This window comes from Trichechus manatus, unplaced genomic scaffold (genome assembly GCF_000243295.1).
Source record: "Trichechus manatus latirostris isolate Lorelei unplaced genomic scaffold, TriManLat1.0 scaffold00040, whole genome shotgun sequence".
NCBI lineage: Eukaryota > Metazoa > Chordata > Mammalia > Sirenia > Trichechidae > Trichechus > Trichechus manatus.
Genome location: NW_004443976.1, coordinates 9,229,061 through 9,246,849, shown reverse-complemented (window position 1 = coordinate 9,246,849; position 17,789 = coordinate 9,229,061). Strand labels below are relative to the sequence as shown.

The 17,789-nt window shown below is 49.3% G+C and overlaps 1 protein-coding gene and 1 pseudogene across 1 annotated transcript in view; one reads left to right on the top strand and one right to left on the bottom strand.

Annotated features, from left to right (window-relative positions):
- The window catches only part of GAS7 (growth arrest specific 7), a 275,274-nt gene that overhangs the window by 173,279 nt on the left and 84,206 nt on the right, over window positions 1-17,789 (bottom strand). The gene's annotated exons all lie outside the window — the stretch shown is intronic.
- LOC111820511 (uncharacterized) lies at window positions 16,888-17,006 on the top strand (annotated as a pseudogene).

The following is a 17,789-nucleotide window of genomic DNA, read 5'->3' as shown; positions in this document are numbered from 1 at the left end:
TGTGGAGATTGCAACCAATGTCACAAAACAATCTGTGAATAAATTTTTGAATGAAAAACTAATTCGTACTATAAACTTTCACCTAAAACATACTAAAATTTAAAAAAAAAAAAAAAATCTATCCCTTAAACCCGGCCCTCCAGCCCCTGCCTCATTCCTTTGCTTCGCCTCACGGCAAAAAGTTCCACAAAAGTCATCTGTAGTCACAGCCTCTATGTCCCTGCCTCTAATTCTCTTATCCCTACTCTCAGCAAGGTCATCGATGACCTGAAACTACTCTTGTCAAGGTCACCAATGATCTCCTGCCTTTACTTCAGTAGGATAGGGTCTGGGCCTTTGTATTTTTTCCATGTTTCCTAGGTGATTCTGATACCCACCCAAGTTTGAGATCCACTGCTTTCGAACATCAAACCTTCAACATAAGCACTTCATGTTCTGCCCATTCCCCCAGCTCAGAACACCTGGTAAGTGACTGAATTGGTCAATGACCTTCTCTCATACAAACTTGCTCTTCAAGCATTGCGAGTTACCTCCACTCTGCCTAGAATACCTTAATTGTTACCTCCTCAGAGAGGCCTTCTCCGGTCCCCCAGTTACTCTCAGTCACATGAACCCATTTTAAGTCTCCGTATTTGTGTCTGCCTGCTTGTTGTTTAATCTACCACGCTGCCCTGCCCCATGTTATGTTCATGAGATTAGGGACCTCGTCTGTCCTGTTTACCACCGGCTCCCAGATCCCAGGCCTGTGCCTGCACAGTGGTGTGCCCGGCAGCATCTCGCCAATAACCACTGATTGATTATCAGACCCCATGTCATGCATACTTCGTCGTAAATCTCTCACAATCAGCATCTTTTCTCCATTTTTCCCACAACCACCCAATCCAGGGCTCCCTCCCCTCCACCCAGACAGAACTATAGACAGAACCAACCAACCCGGCAAACACCAGTAGGCTGATCTTGTTAATATTCCTCTTGTCAAATCCTTTCCCTGTCCCTGCCCCATCTGGCCCCAAGCAGCCTCTGTGTCCCCAAAGGTGGCATGCTTGTTCCTACCTCAGTGCTGCTGGTAAGGCCTTCCCCTCTGCCAGGGCACTCACCCTACTTCACACGAAGCAGCACCTTCTCTTGCCTTCCAGGTGTGGCTCAGGTGGCAGTTTCTCTGCAGCATAGGCCCCTCCTCTGATTTTCTCCAGCACTTCCTGTCTGCGGCCTCCCCTTGGCACTTACTCATCCATGGCAAGCTGTTCCACCTCCCACAAGCATGCACACAGATAATCCCCCAGATTGTTCCTAAGAACTGTAGTTCTCCAACTGAGCTGAGGATCAATCACCTGGAGAGCTAATAAAGAACACACAGGTGCAGGCTTAGGGTGGGCCTTGAAGTAGGGTAAGGGCTGGGCCTTTGTACATTTTCCAAGCCCCCCAGGTGATTCTGTTTCTCACTCAAGTTTGAGACCCACTGCTTCAGAATATCAGACCTTCAACGTGGGCAGCTCAATTCTCCACTTTCCCCGCAGCTCAGAACACCTGGGAAGTGACTGCCTTGGTTAATGACCTTCTCTCATACAAACGTATTCTTCTTCAAGTACTGAAGTATAATTCCTCCATCCCCAAGATATCCAAATCCTAATCCCCAGAACCTGTGAATGTGACGTTACATGGCAAAAGGACTTTGCAAATGTGATTAAGTTAAGGATTTTTGAGATGGGAAGATTATCCTGGATTACCTGGGTGGGCCCAAAGTGATCACAGGGGCCCGCAGAAGAGGGAGGCAAGGTCAAAGCAGGAAGAAGGTGCTAAAATTATGGATACAGGGGAATAAAGGCACTATGATGCGGTGCCACAAGCCAAGGAATATGGGCGGCCTCTAGAAGTTGGAAAAGGCAAGGAAATGGATTTTCCCCTAGGGCCTGCAGAAGAAAGTGGCCGACTCATTTTGGACTTCTGACCTCCAGAACTGTAAGAGAATAAAGAATAAATCAGGGTATAAATTGACACTGTTTTAAGCCACAGATTATGGTAATTTTTTACAGCAGTCAGAGGAAACCTCCTCTTATGTAACACTACAAAGTCTAGTTCTACCTGTCCAGAGATCATGGTTTTATATTTATCTCATATGTATTAGAAATATCACTAGATCCTCATCTGGACAGGCCCAGCTTGTTTGGTTTACGTCTATGGCCACAGCACCTAGCTCAATGCTCCCCATGGGTGTCTGTGTATAACAAAATTCCTAGAGGAAAGCTTATATTCCAAGTTGGAATTTGGGACAAGAGCCACCACCAGCCTCTCCTTGATGGGCCTTGATGTTTCCAATAGAGAAAATGTGAGAGCTCCAAAAAAACTCACAGTGAACTTGGATACCCAGGGAATGAAGTGCTGCTGTGCTTTGACTCCAGGAAACCTAGGCCAGATATTTCTGTCTTTGAGACTCTCATTTTCAGCCTGAAAAGTATACAGCTCAGAGCTGCACCTTCCCTTATGCTAGGCACTGGCCACATATCCACCACCTGTCTGTCAGTTTGTTCTACTGTGGTAGCTTGCATGTTGCTGTGATGCTGGAAGCTTTGCCACCTATATTTCAAATACCAGCAGGGTCACCCATAGTGGACAGGTTTCAGCAGAGCTTACAGACTAAGACAGACTAGGAGGAAAGGCCTGTGTATCTATCTTCTGAAAATTTGTCGGTGAAAACCTTACAGATCACAACAGGACACTGTCTGACTCGCTTGCTTTGGATACATCATCAGAAGGGATCCATCGCTGGAGGAGGACATCATGTTTGGTGATGTAGAGGGCCAGCAAGGGTGAGAGAGACCCTCAGTAAGATGGAGTGGCATAATAGCCACCGCAACAATGGACTTGAACATGCCGGCAATTGTGAGGGAGATGCAGGATCAGGAAATGTTTTATTCTATTGTACATAAGGTTGCCATGAGTTGGAGTTGACAGCAGTTATCTAGCCACATATGGCTACTTAAATTGAAATTGATTAAAATGTACAATTCAGTTCCTCAGTCACACTAGCCACAGTTCAAGTGCTCAATAGCCACATGTGGCTAGTGGCAGCCGTATCAGAGGTCTAAGTACAGAACATGTTCATCACCTAGAAAGCTCTACTGGAAAGAGCTGGCTTAGAGCATGGCTCTGAGCATTCCTGGCTCCAGCTCCAGCTGCCTGGCTAGAAGAACTCAGGACAAGAGAAATGTAGCCACCACAGCCACTCCCACCCTGGAACTCCTTCTGGGGTATTGTGTCCTTTACACACGTGGTGTAAAGAGATACTCACCCAAATCTGACTTCCGACTGAAAAGACTATCTTTGGAAAGTGAGAAGCAGAAGTAGCAGGGTGAGGAAACCACAAACAAGTGATAGGACTCAGCAGGGGTGAGGTGGGGGAAGATGGGGATAAGACAGAGAAAGAGGTGGGAGAAGATAAGGGAGCAACATGCAGGAAATGGGTTCTAGTGGTGATATAAATTCAAATGTTGGAAAGGAGGCCTCCCCTGAGACTTGAAAGCAGGTACAAAAATCTGAAGGTCTAGGCTGCTGCTCAGAAAACGAGGCTGTGGGACAGAGGGTCCTATCCCCGTGGACCCAGAGCCTCTTAGGAGTCTAAAGAAGCCTCATCCCCTCACTGTCCCCATGGGAAGGAGTAGTGTATGGGAAAAGGGGTGGGAGGGGGGCAGAGACTAGGGAGAGGATATCAGCAGAAAGTGAAGACACAAAACTTTTCCATACAGAAGATTTACAAAATTGAAAATACACTGTGTTGGCAAGGTTGAGGGCAAACGGACATTCCTATGCATTGCTGGTAGAGTATAAAGTAAGTAACTACATCTTTGGAGGCAGGCTGGCACTTCCTATCAAAATCTTTGTTATTGTTATTAGTTAGCATCTAGTTGGTTCCAACTCATGACAACCTTTCCTATAAACAAAGAGGCAGAGGTTGTACGGCATTGTAGCAAAATTACCAACACATATACTCTTTGCCCAAGCTTTTCAACTTCAGCAATTTACCCTTCAGATACTAACTAACCCATGGGTGGAAAGATGGGTATACAATGTTATCCACAGCAGCACTGCTGGCAACAATGAAAGACCAGAAGCAACCTACATGCCCATCGGTGGGGGAATGGTATTGACCAAAATCCAAGATATACTGTTACATGATTTAAAAACAATGAGAACAGCAGAAGCAGCAGCAAGGTGCAGAAGTATGGTGGGAGCCACCATTTGTGTTTAGGAAACTAAATGTACTCATATATTTATAAATGCATAGAATGTTTCTGGAAGTATCCACAAGAAACTGGTAAGCCGTCTGCCAGTCGCAAAGGAAACTGACAGGCAGACAGGGATGGGAGAGAGGCCAACTTTTCACTCTATATTCTTCATACCTAATTTATATTTGTTGTTGTTGTTAGTGGCCATCGAGTCGGTCCCTGACTCACGGTGACCCCACGAACAATGGAACTGAACGCTACCCACTCCTCACCACCCCACTATCGGTTGCAGATTGGACTGCTGTGATCCATAGGGTTTTCAACTGGCTGATTTTCAGAAGCTGATCACTAGATCTTTCCACCTAGTCCGTCTTAGTCTAGGAGCTTCACTGAAACCTGTTCAGCATCATAGCAACATGCAAACATCCACAGACAGATGGGTGGTAGCTGTGCATGAGGCGCACTGGCCAGGTCTCCCACGTAGAAGGTGAGAATTTCAAAAATGTAAATTAACAAATAAAGATGCGCTTTTCTGTATGTACATTCAACAAAAAAGTTGAAAATACCCTCCCTCCCTTCCCTCTGCCACACACCTCCCCATGATGTTACAGCCTCAATGGGAAGACAACTCCCACTGTCGGGGACAGCTGCCAGGTGAACTATCACACATCACCAGCTGCACAGGTGCCACAGGGGCACCTCCATTCCCTTCCCTGCTGAGGGGGTCCCTTCCCCTGCGGCCTGGAGGCTCTGAGGAGAAATTCCCACATGCCTAGCCCTCGGGAAATCTGGGCTGTAGTCCAGCTTTAGAATCTGAACCAGGGATTCTCCTCCCCCTGCCTAAATCCCGACTTCAGACCAGGGTGCCACCATGTCCCAGAGGCCCCATGAAGGCAGGCGGCATGCAGCCACTGTGCACAGTGATCCCCTGCCAGCCTCTCACTCGGGAAGAAAAGTAAAGCAAGTTCCACGGTCACTGCCTGATAATCACTATGGACACCAGGCACCTGCGTGTATCAGGTCTGTGTCCAATTAGCCACCTCCACAGCAACACCATAGCAACAAAGGTAATATTATTGTTCTGAAAAGAGAAAGAAAATACACACACCGCTCTGTGTGACGGTTTGTAAAGCCACAGAGAGACAGTTGTTCCACACCCCACAACTTCTGCCTCTCACTTCTTAGGAGGTGCCTCCAGTGGGAAGTCACAGGCTCGGGACAATTTCCTCCGCACACCATTGCAAGATGTGTGCACTTACAGGGAATCGGCCTAAGGAAGAACCCAGGCAGGCTGGCAAAAGGGGCTGTGTTCCTGACTCTCCTCGGCAGACCTCAGAGGTGGGTAGTCTGGTAGGAACGGGCCAGCTGGAGCCAGGACAGGTTGGGGGGAAAGTTCCCAACGGCCCTCTGTCCCTCGGTCTGTCTGCCCTCTCTGTGCCAGACTAAGCTGGGCACTGGGGTTTTGATGGTTGAAGCAATGAGTTACACACTACTCTACAGACCAAAATGTGGAAAGCATTAACCCAAATGAAAAGACATAAATCAGGAGGGGAGCTCATGGCACAGAGGAAAACAACCAACTCTTCTAGGAGAGGGAGAGCCCGGGCTGTTGCACAACAAGCTGAGTGAGTCACCACCCAGCAGAGCGGAGAGAGGGAGGAGGGAGGCGGCGAGCCCCAGCGGGACTGGCGGGGGCGCAGGGGGAGTGGAGCAGAAACACAGCTGTAGGTTCATAACCAACCACACTTCATCAGCAGTCTGAGGGAGGGTGGGGGGCAAAGTGTCACCTCTCCCCCCAACTCAGGAAGTGTTCCAAAATGTGTCCTCCCCAGAGGAGACAACAGGAAGGAGTCTTCCCAACAGCCAACTGGTCACCCTTTCTAGCCTGCAGCTGCGTCCTGGGGAAGCCAGGCTCAGCCCAGACGGAGGCCTCCTGAGTCTTTCTTTGCTCCTCTCTGGTCACGTGCTGTACTCTTTTGGGTCCCAAAAGAACCAAGGAGGGTCCTCAAGCCTGAGGTGCCCATTGTGGGCACACAACTCCCAGCCCTCCTCTCCCTTCCCAGCCGTATCTTGTCTTCCTTTCCCTCTTCTAAGCCCCACCCTCCACACAAGCTGCTGTTGACACCAGGACAACTCCCTCAGCCTCCCCCGTCCTAGTCCCTGGGGAGAACCTCCTCACTTCCCTTAAGACCGTGCCACCAACTGCTCCAACTACTCCACCATGACTGATTCCAAACCCTCCAACTTGCATGCAAATGGTTCTAACTAACCACTTGCTATGAGCTAGGCACTGCTGTCCTTGGGTGTGGTGATGGGGATGTTGTTCCCTGCTGTTGGCCTCTGACTCATGGCGACCCCGTGCACAACAGAACAGAACGCTGCCCAGTTCTGCACCATCGCCATGATCAGCTGTGGATCGTTGGGATCCATAGAGTTTTCATTGGCTGACTTCCGGAAGTAGATTGCCAAGCCTTTCTTCCTAGTCTGGAAGCTCTGCTGAAACCTGTTCCACATCACAACAACACGCAAGCTCGTACTGACAGACAGGTGGTGGCCGTGCATGAGGTCTCTTGCATGGAAGGTGAGAATTCTACCACTGACCCACCACTGCCTTGGCAACGGGGACGGAGGATCCAAACATAATTCAGCTGGGCAAGGGATGTACCAGAAGTTCGGAGGCCGGCAGGCTCTAGACATTAGCGTGGCAACCTATTAACTTCTCTAGGTCATCTGCATGTTACACTGATGAAATAAGAGGTTGGGTTTAGAGATCAATTAGACTCTGATAATGGTCATCTGTAAGAAACATGCACACTAATAACACCTAGAGTACCTGGCTGCCACAGGCTTCCACTAGAGCACTCATGCTGAGAGGGGTTCCCTGGGCAGAGCAGGTCTCGGTGAATGGCTGGCCTGCGCCAAGTTGTGGATGCCCAACAAGGGCTATGGAGACAGGAAGCTCCACCTACACTGCGAGAGAAAGGCCTTGTGAAGGGGAGAAACTGAAATGGACTTAGAGGACAGCAGGAAGAGGGGATGAGGTAGGATAAGGGCATTCCAGGCCGAGAAACGATTTACTCATCCGTCCATTCATCTACTCATTCGACAAATATCTAAGAGCACCTATTACATACCAGACACAGTTCTAGGTGCTGGGATGCATCAGTGAACAATACAAAGATACCTGCCCCAGTGGAGCTTCCATTCCAGTGATGCATTTTGTTGGAAGGTGGTAAGTGATAGAGAACAAAGAGGGAGTGTATTAGTTTCCCATGGCTGCTGTGACAAATTATCACAACTTAGTGGCTTAAAATAACACACATTTATTATCTTACAGTTCTGGAGGTCAGAGGTCCGAAATGGGTCTCACTGGGCTAAAGTCAAGGTGTCAGCAGGGCAGATTCCTTCTGGAGGCTCTAAGAGAAAAATCCATTTCCTTGTGTTTTCCAGTGTAGAGGCCGCCCGCATTCCTTGGCGCATGGCCCCATCCTTGCATCATTCTGACCTCATGCTTCTACGGCCGCATCTCCAACTACTAACTCTCCTGCCTCCCTCTCATAAGGACATTTGTGATTGCACTGGGCCCACCTGGATAATCCCAAATAATCTCCTCATCTCAAAATTCTTAATTTAATCACATCTAAAAGGTCCCTTTTACCATGTAAGGTAACATATTCACAAGCTCTGGGGATTAGGATGCAGACATCTTTGGGAGGCCCATTATTCAACCTACCCTAGGGGTTAGCCATCTGGCTGCAAAGGGTCTAAGGAGAGAACCTGCCTGGCATTTGTGAAGGAACAATGCAGAGGCCTGGTCTGGTGGGAAAGGAGGGCATGGGATGAGGGGAAAGGGGAGGAAGGAGAGCTCAGGGCAGTAACGGGGGCCCTATCAGCTAGGGCCTCGTAAGACATGAAAGGTCTTCTTCAGTTTTTACTCTGCCGATATGGGTAGCCACTGGAGTGTTTTGAGGAGAGGCATGATATAACTGGACTTGTCATTTGAAAAGAACAGAGCAGGGGGTGGCAGAGCAGATGGGGGCTACTGAAACAGTCCCAGGACATACTGATGGTGGGTATGGCTCAGACTAGAACCCCTGGATGGTGTACATGGTTAACGCTCTCAGCTGCCATCCAAAAGGCTGGAGGTTCGAGTCCACCCAGAGGCACTTCCAAAGATAAGGCCTGGTGATCTACTTCCAAAAAATCAGCCACGGAAAACCCTGTGGGGCACAGCTGTACTCTAACACACATGGGGTCACCATGACTCAGAGAGGACTTGACAGCTCCTGGTAGTGGTGGCTCAGGCCAAGGTGACAGCATTGGGGGTGGTGAAAAGTGGGTGTACTTTTCAGAATCTACTTTGAAGGAAGAACCAACAGGATCTCCTGGCAGACTAAACAAGGTGTGTGAGAGAAAAGGAGGAGTTAATGGTGGCTTTAAGGTTTCTGACCCAAGCAGCTGGGAGGTCAGCTTTCTTTCCATTTACTAAGCTCAGAAAGGCTGCAGGCAGCCCAGATCTGGGAGGAAGGCCAGGTGCTACGTTTTGCACAGGTTGCATAGAGATGTCAAGTGAGAAAGTGGATATATGTCTGGAGGTCAAGAGCAACACTGTGAGCAAAGACGGGAAACAGATTTGCTGATCTGAGTAGAAGGCTCTCACAGGGAGGCTGCTGGAGGTCTGGCTGGGGCGCAACTGTGGGGTTGAGAACTGGGGTCTGGGCTTAATCCTGGGGGAACAGGAAGCACCAGGGCCCTACCACTGTCTGGGTGTGGTACAGAGATCCATGACCATCCCAGGTTAAGTTTATGAGCTGGGCACTAGTTGCGAGACAAGACAGTGAGTAAACAGGGACTTCTCCTTAGCCCTCAATTGCTCAACCAGGCATATTTCTACTTCTCACAGTCCATGGGGTGGGAACTGAACTGTGGGGAAAAGGAGGGGCAGTGGGGCAGGATTCAGGAATGCAGTCCTACCACAGGCTCCAAGATCCTCAGCTACTGACAGCTCCACTCACTACCTGGTCTGAGCTCTTTAGCTTGCCCTTGGGGCTCTCAGTGCCCTGCCAGAAGACTCCGGAAAGCCCTCATGTCTTGGAGCTATGGTGAGGAGTTGGGGTGGTCCTATGTCAGGGGCCCAGTAAATCATAAGGACAGAGCATGGCCAAGGCAGGTGGCCAGACCATGTGGGCACAGCCCAGTGGACGCAGGTCTTCCTCTCCCACTGCTAGCCCTGGACGCCAGCACAGCATGCAACCTGCTCAAATGGCAAAGTGTGCTGCAAGGGGACTCCCAGAGGCAAATGGCCCCAACACTGCCTGGGCACTTTCTTCCACTCACCTGTCCATTCATTCATTCATCTGACAAACATTTACTGAGCACATATCAAGTGCCAGGCATTGCTTATATGCTTTTGGGGGACATCAGAAGGGAAAAACCTCTGAGCATTCATTCCCATGTAAGGTGGGAGTGGGTCAGGGGTAGGAGGCAATAAACACAATAAAAAAGTAAATCATGAAAAATGTTAGAAGATGACAGAAAAGGCAGAAAGAACAAGGTTAGGGGAATCAGGAGCTTGCGGTAGGTTAGGGGTGAGTGGCAATTTTAAATAGTTCGGATGTGACAATTGTTTCCAAGACACAGTTGAAGATCTTCTAGCTCTTCTGCCCACTTCATTCACTCATTCATTCGTTCAATAGTTACTGAGTGCTCACCATGGGCCTCTCTACTCTTATGAAGCTTAGATTTTATTGAAGGACACAGGGGTTAAGATGAGTGATTACAGAAGGGTTATGCATGAGAAGGAGCTGTCTCTAAGGAGCTCGCTCCTAAATGCATGTCAATCACAATGAAACAAGAAACACGCAGGAACAAAAAGCTGCAGGACCTCCTGAGTTTCTGATTCTTGGTCAAGGTCGCGGGTCCATTTCCCCCCTTTCACCTCACACCCCTGCCCCCTAACACCACTGTCACCACGAGGACCTGGGTTAACACTGCTCTCTTCTTAGTTACCAGAAAACAATTCAGTGGTTTCTCCGGAAGCTGACCGCAGAATGTCCTTACCCCTTTCTTGGTCACTGTCTCAAAGCATCAACTGGTTTGAGGGCCTTCTCAACTAACTTCCGTATCTCCTCTAGAAGCCCCAACACCACAGGGAGGCAGCCCTTCACACTGCCATCTCCTCACAGTCCTGATCTGACAAGTCTGCTAGCTGCAGAGCCCCGGCGGCCTGGGGGCGCAGGATGAGCAAGGGAGGATGTCACACCTATGCACACCAGGAGACCAAGCGTACTTGGCAGTTCCGAGCCCTGACCACAACTTGGAACTCTCTTGACGGAAACAACAAACCACCAGCAGGACTGCTAGTGAGCTGAGCATGGTTGCCATTTCCTGTCTGGAGGAAATTCAAGGCTGACCTTCAGTGCACATCCCTGATGGCTTCCCCAGCCTCTAGACCCTCCCATGTCTTCCCATTCTACATCCAGTTGTGAGTTTGACAAGTGCTGGCCCCGGGCCTCAGGGCAAGACACAACCCTCAATGGGCAGAAGCAGCTACCAGGACTGCTGGTCCAGCTGCCAACCACCTTTCTCTGCCCTGTCATAAACACTTCCAGTCTCCCCTCTCCCAAAAGTTGTGGGGCCTTGGAAGCAACCATAATGCCACTGATGGAAGACGGAGCCCCACTGCTCTCCCTGCTCTCCCCTTCCCATTAGTGAGTCACCCCAAAGATTCAGCTAGCCCAGTACTCAGTCCTGAAACAACAAGCAGAAGGCCTGTTCTCACAGCACAATGATGACTCTAGGGAGAGCTACTTGTGAGCCTCCATGCTTCAACAGCTTCCCAGGTGTGCGGCTGCGCTGGGAAAAATTAGGAACATAAGTGGAGGGGAGCTAAGGGACACCCCCACACCAGCTCTCTCTCTCATCATTTCCTGACCTTCATAATGGCCACATGAAAGAAAAGGCCCACTTGGACCCTAAACTGGGGAACTACCTAGTTATTCAAACTGGGTATGCAGCTGTATTTAGGGTGGGGGCAGGGACAGAGCTGCAGGGGCCACGGGGGTCCTAAGGGAAGTGGGTGCAGATGGAAGGCATATAGGCCCAGCAACCACTGTGTCATGGATTGAACTGGTAATGAGAGAGTGGGGTGCTGCTGTAATAGATACTAAAAATGTGGAAGCACTTTTGAAACTGTGAATGGATAGAGGAGCGGCGGCAGCAGAGGACCAGCAGCAGCAGAACCAGGAGACCAGCATGAGATGGCGCTGGAGCCGACCCACGGAGCAAGACAGCTCAGTGCCTGTGCACTGGAGGCTTCCTGGAGGAGTAGGTGCCTCCAGGCACTTATCAGTGGAGCTACACAGCTTTGGAACACTTGCCCCAGTAGGGAAGATGCAGGCTTGAGGCCTGAGGACACAGGAAGTAGAAGCTGAAGAGACAAGGAACACAAGAAGCCGAGCTGCCTCTGTCTCAAAAGGTATAATAGCCATGACCTCTGGGGTTTCAAAGGGTGGAGTCATGGCCTCTGGTGTTTCTAAAGGTGGAGCTGTCACTCCAATGGACTAGGAGAATGGTGCACCTAAAGCCGAGGGAGCAGAGTTGCTGTCCCAGTGGGCCTGGAAGGCAGAGGTGAAGCCCAGGGCCGAGGGGCCTCCACTCAGAATCCGGAGACTGTGGCCAATACCTAGAGTCTGGAAGGCAGGGCTGCTGTGTAAATTGTCTCAGAGAACAGAGGATTATTTTCAAGCCTTGAGGGCTAATGTAATGTGTTCTGCCAACTTGCTTGGTGCCTGTTATACCTTCTTTCCCTGCAATTTCTCCCATTTCTGATGGAAATGTCTGGCTTGTGCCTGTTCTGCCATTGAACCTTTGGAAGCAGATGACTTGTATTCTAGATTTCACAGATGATAAGGAGTTTTTGGATTTTGGACTTGGAGTTAAGGCTTTTGCTGAGATATGATGAGATGAATATGTTTTGCATGCTGCAAAGACATGAATTTTGTAGGGCCAAAGGGTGGAGTGTCATGGATTGAATTGTGTCTCCCAAAAATATCTGTTAACTTGCCTGGGTCATGATTCCCAGTATTGTGTAACTGTGTACCACTTTGTAATCTGATGTGATTTCCTTATGTGTTATAAATTCAATCACTATGATCTAATCAGATGGATTAGCGGCAGTTATACTGATGAGGTCTACAAGATGGGATAGTGACTTAAGCCAATCTCTTTTAAGATATAAAAGAGAGAAGCGAGCAGAGACACATGGGAACCTTACACCACCAAGAAAGCAGTGCCAGGAGAAGAGCACATCCTTGTGGACCTGAGGTTCCTGCGTTGAGACGCTCCCAGAGCAAGGGAAGACTGATGTAACACAAGGACCTTCTTCCAGAGCCACCAGAGAGAGAAAGCCTTCTCCTGGAGTTGATGCCCTGAACTTGCACTTGTAGCCTACTGGACTGTGAGAGAATAAATTTCTCTTTGTTGAAGCCATCCACTTGTGGTATTTCTGTTATAGCAGCACTAGAAGATTAAGACATGTTGTTGATAGCATGGAGAGCTCTGGAGAGAGATGGCCTAGGTACAAATCCTGGCTCTGCTACTCACTGTCTGTGATACTGAGAAATTATTTAATTTCTCTGTGACTCAGTTTCCCCATATGTAAAATGGGCACAATAATACTTACAGGTCTGTTGTGAGGATTAAATGAGTTAATGAAGGTAAAGTGTTGAGAACAATGCCTGGAAAACAGTAACTGCTATATAAATATTAAAACCAAGTGCAGTGGTTAAAAGCTACAGCTGCTAATAAAAAGATCAGCAGTTCAAGTCCACCAGCCGCTCCTTGGAAACTGTATGGGGCAGTTCTGTTCTGTCCTATAGGGTCGCTATGAGTCCGAATCAACTCGGTGGCAATGGATTTTATATAAATATTCTTCATTATCATAAATATTCCCGAAACAACGGATCTATTGTAAAATAGTCTATCCACCTGTCAGGCCACGTGCCCATTTGTTGGCTGAGAAAATATGTTAAGTACAGACACTGGGGTATTGAAGCTCTAACCCTACACCGCACATCAACCTCTCCTTTTTGCTTCTCCAAGCACATTCCTCCTAACCAAACCTCAGAAGCCCAGAAGATGGTGCTCTGGAAACTCCCGAAGCCTCAAAAATGGTCAGTCTTCCCTTTTAGCTCAATAATGAAGTCACTCTCGAGGTTCACCCTTCAGCCAAAGATTAGACAGGCCCATAAAACAAAACAAGACTAAATGGGCACACCAGCCCAAGGGCAAGGACTAGAAGGCAGGAGGGGACAGGAAAACTGGTAATAGGGAACTCAAGGTTGAGAAAGGAGAGTGTTGACATGTCGTGGGGTTGGTAACCAATGTCATAAAACAATAGGTGTACTAACTGTTTAATGAGAAGCTAATTTGTTCCGTAAACCTTCATCTAAAGTACAATTAAAAAAAAGGTCAGTCTGTTTTCCTTCATCTTTCCCACCCACAGAAGACTTGCAGAGAGAGCCTTCTCCCTGGAGAAGTGTTGCTGTCAGCTGCCATTGAGTAGGCCTCAGACTGATGGCGACCCGGTGCACAACAGAATGAAATACTGCCTTGTTCTGCACCAGCCCCATGATCGGTTGTGAATCGGGCCATTGTGACCCGTAGAGTTTTCATTGGCTGGTTTTTGGAAGTAGATTGCCAGCCCTTTCCTCGTAGTCCGTCTCAGTCTGGAAGCTCCCCTGAAATCCATTCTGCATCACAGCAACACGCAATTCACCACTAGTAGCTGCACACAAGGTGCACTGGCTGGGAATCAAACCTGGGTCTCCCACATGTGACAGACAAGAATTCAACCACTGAGTTAGCGATCACCTTGAAAACCCTATGGAGCAGTTCTACTCCGCACACATGGGGTCACCATGAGTTGGAATCAATGCAACAACAAACAACAACGACAGAAGTGATCACGAGAAGAGCTGGGGAACTCTCCGTGCCCCTTCCTGGTTAACAGCACCTGATCCAGTCCTGCCGTTGAACTGACTCTCAGCTACTCCATCTCTCAGGCAGAGGCAAGGGTCAAGGCCCCAGGCCCCACTCCTCACACACATAATTTGTGGCCCTTGCCGGATCCTGTTCTCATTCCCTGGGGTTGCAGAAACAGGCCACCAGGGCACCCAGGCTACTCCTTTCAACACCCAGCCACCGGCCCTCTCCCAGAGCTTTCCTTCCCAGCAAGGGCGCTACTGCTGCCTTCCAGGAACAGACAGGAGTCGCTACTCAGCTGAGGTGTAAAGACTGGGTGGACGGAGCCAAGGCCCACGGGTAATGTGGAGGGGCACAGCAGAGCCCTGGGACAGTAGATTTGAGGACAAGCCACTCCATCCTGAGCAGAGCCTGGAGTCTGCAGGCTTCCAAGGGGCCCGGGTAGGCACACATGCACACACACAGTGCCCAGTGTCCCGGGCACACAATGTACAAGGGGCAGGCAGGGCAGGCCGCCAGGGCCCTCTCATGCCAGGACCATCTGGGGGCCCTTGCCAGGCCTCGGAGGGCCGGCTGAAGAAGTTGGACTCTGTCCTGGGGCACAGTTGGGCTCTATTCTTATCTCAAGGGGGACTGCGTGACTCTCCTTGCAGTGAATGGGGGCCTCCGCCAAGGAGGAGGAGGGAACAGAGCCGTCCCTGTGCCCAAGAGGACTCCCCACGCGCCTCTGGCTCCAACCGGCCGCTCGTGGCGGGGCCTTGCACAGGCCTCCAACAAGGAAAGGCCAAGCCAAAGGCACACAAGGAATTGGATGGTTCAGGAAAAAGAGTGCAGATATGCCCCCACTCACAACACAAGACTCAGGCCAATGAGTCCTTACCAGAAACCCGTGCACCCAAGAAACCCAACAGGACAGGGGCCTGGAGGGAAACAGTCTCAAGGACACGGTACCTTGCCAAATCCTAAAGGCAGGTACCCAGACACCCCATGCACCTTACACCTGCACACTGGGCCCCCTGGGAGGCTCGGGCCTCCCTCTCACCGAGCTCTCACAGCAAGGTCTGCAGCTGGCAACACATCTCATGACGAACTTTCCTCAGACCTGAGAATCCCAGTCTTGGCCGGTGAATGGGGAACTGCATGTGCTCAAGGGCTGTAAACTGGTACAACCTTTCTAAGGAGGGGGGTCCCTGGATGGTGCAGTTAATGCACCTGGCTGCTAACTGAAAGGCTGGAGGTTCAGGTCCACCAGAGGCACCTCAAAAGAAATAATCACTGAAAACCCTGTGCAGCGCACTTCTACTGTGACATACGTAGGATTGCCATGAGTCAGAATCTGCTTTGTGAAGAGCAATATGATGGCACAGGTCAAAAGCCACCATGCGGCAGCACTCGCCTTTCCAGGAAATTCATCTAAGTGCAAAAAGATGCCACCACCAAACAGAGCAACCAGAACAGAAACAATGAGAATGTTCATGCCTTGTGAAGAATGCACCCACGTCACTGAACAATTTGTACAGAAATTGTTGAATGGGAACCTAACTGCTGTGTAAACCTTCACTGAAAACACAATTCAATATTAGTTTAAAAAAAAAAGAAGATATTCTCATCAGGAATGCAAACTTCAGTGATTATAATAATAGTTAAAAAAAAAAAAAGTAGTAACCTCAGTGTCCATAACTAGGAGATTATAAACAATAGTTCATCCAAGTTATGAATTACTAGCAAACACTAAAAACAATGCTGTAGTTACATTTACTGCATTTACATTTAGAAAGATAGTCAAAGAATATTAGGTTTGTTTTTTTTTAAAAAAAAAAAAAACAGGTTGCACAGCTGCATGTATAGTCTCATTAAAAAGGAAAAAAGAAAAGAAGATTCCTCTTTGTTTCCCAGTAGGATGAAAGCAGGGAGTCAGAGGCGCCAGACTGATGGGAGCGGGGACATCAGGGTGAAGGTGGGGCTGGGAATGATGTCAGGGTGAGAGGGGGTCGGCAGAGGGTGGGAGCAGCTGCAGAGTGAGACCAAATCCTGTTTAGCGTTCCTCTGGATCAGCCTTAAAGGACTATGAAAACATCCGGAAAATATTTAGCTAGTAAATCTGTGAGGGCTCCCCGCACCCTGCTTGATTTATTAACATTTACCTTCCACTCTCCCGCACCCTCTCACACGCCCAGACTCCCACTCCTATCACAGACTCAAAATTGCCAGAGCCAGGGAGAATGAACAGGATAGACTCCGTGTCAGTCCCCGCTCTCTGGCAGCTGTGGGTGCTGCAGTCGGTGGCAGGCACTGAGATGTGTCACCTGGCTCACCATCTCTGAGTGGCCTCCCTGGTCTGCAGGGGACAAGCAGCAGGGGCTGCACCTGGCAACACTCTCCAGGCCCCCCTGCCACCAAACCCCAACAGTGACTGTCCTGGTGACTAAAGGAAGTACAAGGGCTAAATGGGCATTTCTTCCTACGGCGGGGGCTTCTCAAACCAAGAAAAAGTATTTGCTCCAATTCTCTTTCTTCTTGGAGAACTCCTTGGAGTTCACAGGGAGGAAACCCTTAAATAACGGCTAGCATAGGTGTGAGGAAGAAGAAGATGGAGAGAGATTCACACACACACACACACACCCTCAAGATCCTTCTCCTATTCATGAGAGTCCGCAGAATTGAGAGCGGCTGCTCAATTGTCTATGGCCATACCACCCTGAAGGAACCTGATCTTCTCAGATCTCGGAAGCTAAGCAGGGTCAGGCCTGGTTAGTACTTGGATGGGAGACTGCCTGGAGATACCAGGTGCTGCAGGTGGAGCCCTAGTGGTGCAGTGGTTAAGAGCTCAGGCTGCTAACCAAAGGGTCAGCAGTTTGAATCCATCAGCTGCTTCTTGGAAACCCGATGGGGCCGCTCTACTCTGTCCTAGAAGGTCACTATGAGTTGGAATCAACTCGATGGCAACAGGTTTGTTTTTGTTTTTTTTGCAGGGGGGCACTCAACTGTCATGCAACAGCCCTCTTTTGAGGGTTAGAAGCCAATCCCAGGATGGGCTAGTCAAAGGGAATATGCTCCAGAACCAAGTAGATCCCAACTCCAGTCCCAATGATAGTAGAGTGGAAACAGCCAGCCAGTTGTGGGTTCAAATCGCAGCTCTGCCACTTACCAAGCTGTGCAATCTTCCTTAGCCTCTTCGAGTCTCAGTTTCTTGGACTGGAGAGTACTGGTTGACCAGACACAGCACTAGAGTCTGGGACTCTAGAAACCTGGGTTGAGTGCAGGCCACTTATCTGATATGTAGCCTTGACCAAGTCCTCCATGTCTCTGGGCCCCCTTTTCCCGGGTACTGAGAGGGCTGCAATCTGAGGGCTGGATCCAGCCCACTGATGAGTCTTGGCCAGCACACTGTGTTAGTTGCTGTCATTGTTTTATTTGAATCTACAGCTGACATTAAAAAATTGGGGTATTTCATCCAAAAGATAAACAACAAGATTTCAGAAATGGATGGTATCATAGAAGGGCTGAGAAGCAGATTTGAAACGGTGGAAGACAGGATCAGTGGAATTGAAGACAAACACTTGGCTACAACTCTGTTTCAGG